Genomic DNA, 7,388 nt, shown 5'->3' on the forward strand with positions numbered 1-7,388 from the left:
AACAAGAGAATTCTTAGTGCCAAGTGTAATACTATTTTGAACAGAAAACTTTCTTTTTGGACAAAGAAACAGTTCTAAAGTAGTATCTGCTGCTTCTAAATGTCTGGGCAAACTCTAGTTCCAAAATTGACGTACTGGCATTTTTTTTTCCATCCCTTGTACCAGGGTAGCTCTGTTTAAGAGACTTAAGGAAACAGAACAACGTTTAGAATGAGGTACTTCAAAATGAAACCCACACCCTTTCAACATTACTTTTCCTTTGCTGGCCTGAGACCTGTTTTAGGAATCTTCAATAGATAGAGGAGGATTAAGAGTAAATGGCAGACAGCGAGGCATTCCTTTTTCAGTGCTAAAATAAGTGTACTTCCTGCTGCTACTAAAGCTGTTGGTGTCACTCATATTTGAAACTTCCTAGTTTTGGAGAGTCTTGTGTCAGCTTGGGGACAGGTGATATTGGACAGATCAGACTTCACTTAACATAAAGTTTAGGTGAAACTTTGCCGTTGGAATGGATTCTCAGTACCAGTTGTCATCCTTATTTGCATGAGCATTCTTGTTTTTAAGGTCAGCTTTGCACTCATCTTCAACTCACAAGGAAGTTTGTTTTTCATGTAAGTTGTTTATATACAAGGGTAGAAGGGAAAGTTGCAATCACTTCTGTGTGTTAGTGGGAGAAAGTAATCTACGTCACAAGATGAGTGATGTGCATTGGTGAGTGAAATGTGACTCTTCCTTGAATATCAAACTTAGCACAGTTTCACAGCTGTCAGAAGTGTGTGCTTCTCATAAACTGTAAAAATACTTGAGGTGAGGGTTTAAGCTATTTGGGAACGTGTGAAGTCGGATTATTCTTCATTTAGAATAGGAAAAAAGTGTATGCTCAAAGCCTGAGCCATTAGTTGTTCTGTCTGGGTAAGGAAAAGCATACATTAAGGCAGCATACATAGCTGGCTTGTAGTGCAGAAATGGGCTTCCAGGTGTGTATATGTGTGTGTGCACTTACTGAGAAATGTAGCTTTATTGCAGTGTTAGACATCACAGGACTCTAGAGTAGGTGCAGTACCCTAAGGTAAGTGGTGGTTCTTTTCATATCTTGTATTGTGCATGTATAAAACATGTTTGGAGGAATTCACTACTAAAAGCTGAGGAAATGCAGCAGTGACAGCGCAATGAAATCAAAAGCAAGACTTTCAGATTTGGAAGTCACACAACATTAACACAAGGTGTGAAAACTGTTTAAAGCATATATTTAGTAATCCATCTTGTATTGTGAAACAGTGGACTTTTCTTCTTCTCCACTGAGAAGAGATAGCCTGATCTTTGCATTTGATCTGCATCATCCAGATTCTGTCTAGATTGTGATAATCTCTTGGTATTCCTAGCTTTAGTTTTGTTCCAGCCAGTGAAACGGGAGCACAGCTTGGTGTTAAAGCAGTAACAACTGGAAGTCGAGAGTGGTATTTTAAAATCCACAGGAGTAGCTGTCAGTCCTGAATGGATGGATGAATGAATGAACAGAGCTGACATTAGCAGCTGCAGCAACAGCCAGCTATGTGAAGTTCATGGTTGTGGGACAGTGATTCCTGGTTTGTAATGCTAACCACAAATTGCACCTGAGAGAAATGGTAGAAAGAGGAGGGTCTGTTGCAATTGTGATAGAAATATGTAGAAAATAGCTCAATTGCTCCTCACTGCTTTGTAGAACTCTGAAGGTGTTTTTGCTTTCTGTCTTATTTTTGATGGGAGAGTGTCTGCCAGGCTCTGGTTTTGTAATCCAATGGTGCTTGATGGCAGATTTCTGTGGCATTAAATGAAATTATATTTTAATTGGACCCATAAAGCTAGGTACCTGGGAGATGCAGGTTGGAGCTGCACTTAACATGGTGCTTACATGAATTGCACCATACAGAATACACTGTCTTGTTGGGGGGCTCTGTTACTGAGGGTAGTAATGGCCACATTGCGCTAGCTGGACCACTGGAAGGATTGAGGAGTGTTGGGGGTACAGAGAGAGCTAAACGTGTTACAGCACTGTCAGTGTTGAGAATTGGCATCTAAGCCTTTATCCCCAGTATAAAATACTTCTAAATGGACATATGTAGTGTGGAACTTGTGCTTTGCTTGCTGCACAGGACTTTGTTATACATATGCAGGCCAATATTTCATGATATTGGGGCTGAAGGTTTAAAGAGGGAGCAGAGAAAAATCAGCTTCAACCAGTTACTTGATGAAATTCAGGTAATGTAACAGATAAAGTAAAACAAAATACCAGATTAACTGCAGGTTCAGCTGTGTTACACCTTACAGTTCAGTGATGATGTTTCATTTATTGGTTCCTAAGCTTTGTGAGTGTTAACATCGCACACCACAGGGTGCTATCATGAAGTCTTTCTCCTCAAAGGCCATTCTTTGAATAAGAAATGAGCAGCAGAAGTTACCAGTGTGTTTATGCTTTAGTGATTTACTCAACGTGAGGATGAATTCCTTCTCTATCAGAATCCAAAACCTGGAACTTGGAACCCAGGCAGTTTGATTACAGCTCTATTAAACACGCCATCTTCAGCAAGGTCAAGAAAAATCAAACAGATGATCCAGAGGAATTTCACCTGATTGGAATTGCAATGCTTTGTTCTTAGACAGGAAGCTTTTATAGGAGTCTGGTTTAGAAACCTTTCTTTAGAAACTTCTAGAGCTTCCGAGAGTGCTCTGAGGTGGGAGAACAGAGCAGACTTGGCTGTCTTGGTTGGGCGAGGTTGAACACTGATGGGGAGAACTGGAAGGCAAGCGCTGAGGTGATCTCCTTGTTATTCCCTTGGCTGTAGGGAGAAGTGGAAGGCCTTGATGGGACTCGGTAACTGTGATTTGGGGAGAGCAGAGCTGTACTGCTTTCACTTCTAAATACTTCACTAGGTTGTCACACCTTCAGGTACAATGTACAGAGCAGAAGCTTCTGTTCTTTTGGGCAACCAGCTCTGCTGATAGGAGAGGAGCAGGCAGGGGTTCTGTTGAAGACTGAAAATGCCCTTGTGCTTTTAGTAGGAAAGAATTGAGGTCACTTACTTTCTTTAAAAACTGATTTGGAAGATTTCAGTCCAGGTGCTTCTGGATTTCAAATAAAAGCAAGTCATTTGAAAACTATTGTTAATCCACAAATTAGGAGCTGGCTGTGGGAGAGGGTGGGTCACTGATTCCATTTATAGCAAGTGATTCTCTGTCTAGTAAAGAAATTTGGAAGAGGCTTGTAACTAGGCTTCATTACATACGTGGCTTTTGGCTTGTTTATTTTAGGCCACAGGCTTCTTTATGCCAAGCACAGAAGCACCTATGTAGCAAAATGGTTTAGAGAAGCTTGAGCCCTCTCTTCATTCCAGATCAGGCACTCACAGATGCTATCATTCCATGTTACTTTGGTGGGGTTTAGGTAAGGACTTGCTTGAAGCATTCCTCATTCAACATTTATTTATAAGTAATTGAATAAGTATTGCTGTTATAAGTTTTATTGTGTGATTACAGAAAATATTATCAGATTATTTGCCTAATTATAGGGTGGTTTTTCTTGGATGCTTTCCATGAGAATGAATTAGTAGTTAATCCTTGACAGATGACAAGGATGAGAACACAGTTTTGTTTGTGCAGTTTCCCCGGCAGTGCTTCTGTCTTGGTGTCACTCAGCAGATGAGGTGCAGTTTTTCCTGCTTTCCTGAGTAACATTTAGAGTTGATAAATGTTAAGCAGGCAGTCAAAGCTGTCAGTGCCTAAGATGAAAGATGTTGAATAGATCTGTAGTTCCAAATGAACTGTTCCTGCTTCCCTTTAATCAGGCACACGAGTTGCTTCATTTCCTTGTGAGCAACAGCTCAGTCTTCGCAGTGCCCCCAGCCAGCTGCCATGGATGATGAATGGAGGTGAGACCTCTTACACCCCTTCCAGCGCTGCTTTGTGTCCCTTCCCTGTCAGGGGCATCAGACAGGGGTAGCTTCTCCCTTCCCTGGTCTTCAGCCACAGTTTAAGCAGACCAAGGACAAGCATGAGGGGACAGTTACTGTTGCGTTGCTTGTTTGCTTGCATGATTTCATGTTGGCTGAGACAATCTCTCCTTGATATTCTCGTGACCCAAGGAGTTAACAAGGAAATTTGGCAGTGGATTAAACTAGAAGGGCCAGAAGGATGCTGCAGAGAAAGCAGAAAGGGTAGTCTGATGTGAAGGGTGGGATCATGAAAGCAGCTTGGAATCCAGTGGCAAAATGGGAATGCTGCAAGCAGAAAATGTTTGCCGAAGTTGATATTAACGTGACTGGCCTGTTCCATGTGTCATCAGAGTCATTGAGGCTGGAAAGGACCTCTGGAAGTGATCTGCTTCAGGCCCCCTCATCAAAACCAAGCACAAGAGACATGGGGATAGCAAAATATGTGTGCCTGAGGCATACCTGGGGAAATGTCAGCCTCTAAATGCTGCACTCCTCTATGCTGATGATATGACCCTGAGCAACCTGATGGGACTCAGAAGTTGGATATAATTTAGAAACTGGCCTTGATTTGGGAAAGGGGATAGGACCAGATGACCCCCCAGGGTCTCTTCGAACTGAAGTTATGCAAGGAATTTGCAGTATTAGAGGCACAATAATCTTGTAGTAATTTGTAAGAGCACTGTGGTATGTTAATACTATGGTTCTCAAAGTCCTTCCATGCACTCCCTACATCTTGTTACAGTTTGGTGTCGTGCCTTACTCCTTTTTCTCTTGCCAGAATAAGAACAGCAGAGGATGTTTTTTCTAATACTTGTCAAACAGAACATGCGTTAGCTGCAAAGGATTGTAATGGTGCTTGCTAATTAATTTTCACATTAGCTATGTTAGAATAGGTCAGTACTGCCTTTGTCTGAGAGAAGCAAACAAAGCAGTCTAAGTGGTTTTGCTGAAGCCAGTTACGTGCCCAGGGCATAGTTGTAATTGAAAATTGTTTCCTTGGTATAGTCCTCCAGCCTGTACAGCCCCACAGTGCAGAGGTTACAGAGCAAATTGTAGGCTGCTTTTTATGGAAGTGCAACTGAATGTCAAAATGCAGCACTGATACAATCTCCTGAGAGCCAGCTTTGTGAGAATACTGATGTTTTCACTGTAATATATGCATACATCACTCTTTCCCACCTGTATGCTGCTTCCTGCAGTGGGTATTTTCTGAGTACATCTAAAGGTGCAATATGAATGTGATTAAAACCTGGGAATGCAGAAGTAAAGAGAAGCAAAAGCTCACAATTAACAAACATGTTTCTCTAGTAGTTTGTTGGAGTAATTAAACGGGATATAATTGCTGCATAGTGACACAGCTGTTGCTTTCGCTGCTTGTGAAGTATTAGTCTGGAAAATAAGTGTTACCTCATTTAAATGACATCAAAATTCATAGCAGTGGAGCTTGTAAGTGGCATTTCAGTGTCTTCATAAATAATGATTCCTGTGGATCTGTGCAAAAATGAAGTCTCAAAACGTAAGGAGAATAAGGGGTTACCTCTGATACAATTAAGGTCTTGCTTCCTGTAAGAGGAGCAAAATCTTGCCTGATTTTTCACATCAGAAGCTTGACAGTGTCTTAAGAATTTGAATTATGTCAGTGACACCAAAGACCAGACTCAGTTTTGACGGATGCTGTGGTGCTGAGCTTGCTGCAGGTTCCTTGTCCTAGGTCTCTGTGAGAGGGTCGTGCATTTAAATGGGTTTGCACCTGACTCTTCTGTCCCCAGTACAATTTATTCTGTGTTTATTCTGAGCTTTTAAAACTTGTGTGGGTACCCAAGGGCCACAGAAAGAAGGGACTGAGAAGCAGCTCCACTCATGGTTAACTCTTGACTGCTCTTAGTACAGAAGCAGTGCTGGAGACGTATCCATGAACTAGAAAGGGGAGCAACTTCATGCTAACACTTCCTGAAGTCTGCAAGGAGCAGAAGCTCATCAGCTAAACCTTTAATAGACTAAACCTGTTTTGAAACACGCTTTCTAGCAGTTAATGCTGGAAAGAGAGACAACATGGAAAGGAAGAGAAAATGAGTTGTAATTGTGGGTATTGTCAAATAGAGATCAAAGGCAGGGATTGATTACTTCTGTTCCCGTGGAGTTATGCAGGCAAGCTAATCATTTAGAAAGAAGTTCTTGCTGGTCTTGAGGCTACCACAGATCTTTCTAATTCTTTGGCTTTTTGCTCTCCAAATACAAAAGGCAAGAACAAGTGTGTTTGTGTTGGAGGAACTTCCTCCAGTCTGTTGTGCACTCCTCCATGGAAACTAGGCTGGAGTATAGCTCAATCCTGGTTACTAGAGAACGTGATGGAAATGGTGAAGCCAGTTGGGAACAGGTATAAAGAAGTTGTAAGTATTCGTGGGCAGGAAATAGGAAATACAATCAATAGAAGGGTGTACAAAATGTGAGTTTTACCTAATATGGGGCTGTATGTCTAAGCATTAAAAGTACTAAATGCCTTGGTGTGCTGCACTGATTGCTGTGGTAAGCCCTGTCTGATTGACTTCTTGTGGAATGGGAAATAGAGGTGAAGAAGGAGATGATAGAAAGTATCATGAAACTAAAGAAGCAAGAAAGGAGGTTTTGGCATCTTGCTGTGATAAGGAAGAATGCATCAGAGGCTCACAGTTAGGATGAAATACTTTTCAGACTATAGATTTATCTCCGTGGAGAAAAAATCATTTGGCTTTCATCCTTGGCATCACTTCTAACCCCATGACACCTCCATTCTAATCTTCATTCTTCAGAACATAGCTCAAAGATTGGCTTCATTCTGAAAGCTTTGAAGCATTGACCTCAGAACAGGAGATGATCCCATTGTTGTTTCTTGCTCTCCAAAAGTTCATCCCTTAAGGACCACGCTTTCTCTTTTTTGGTTAGATAATAGACTATAACATTGTATTGAGTGGTAGCTTGCGATGTCCAGAAAGCTTCCACTTTTAGCAGTAAGTGTTCATAAATCAAACTGCAATTATGGGCCGGGAGGTAGTAGTCAAGGTTTCTTTTGTGGGGCAGAAAAGCATGTCGGAAAGAAATCCATGCAGGCAGGTCAGAGTAGGGGAGAAAAGACAGATCTGAGGCCATTGTTCAATGAAAGAAAAGGACAAAGGAAGTGAGATTTAGAATTTTACACACTTTGTCCTGAGCTTTTGTTGCTCAAAAATGTTTCATCAGGAAATGGTAGGTACAGATGTACCTTTATCTGCAATGAATAGTGGCATAGTCATTCTTTAGCACTTGTAGTACAAGGCTTATCTCTTACAAAGCTCAGCATCCACTCTATCAATGTTTTATAGTCTGGAGAGCTTAGGGGAACTTCCCTATGCACATCTTCCTCTCATTCACAAGGAGAAGCCCTGTCACAGCTATCTTAGTTGT

At 41.5% G+C, this 7,388-nt stretch overlaps 1 protein-coding gene across 3 annotated transcripts in view; it reads left to right on the plus strand.

The window, feature by feature from the left end:
- The window catches only part of OGFOD3 (2-oxoglutarate and iron dependent oxygenase domain containing 3), a 38,124-nt gene that overhangs the window by 28,212 nt on the left and 2,524 nt on the right, over positions 1-7,388 (plus strand). The gene's annotated exons all lie outside the window — the stretch shown is intronic.

Source organism: Neopsephotus bourkii, unplaced genomic scaffold (genome assembly GCF_033783945.1).
Source record: "Neopsephotus bourkii isolate Nb327-2 ecotype Australia unplaced genomic scaffold, CSIRO-AGI_Nbou_v1 NB_1749, whole genome shotgun sequence".
In the NCBI taxonomy this organism is placed as follows: domain Eukaryota; kingdom Metazoa; phylum Chordata; class Aves; order Psittaciformes; family Psittacidae; genus Neopsephotus; species Neopsephotus bourkii.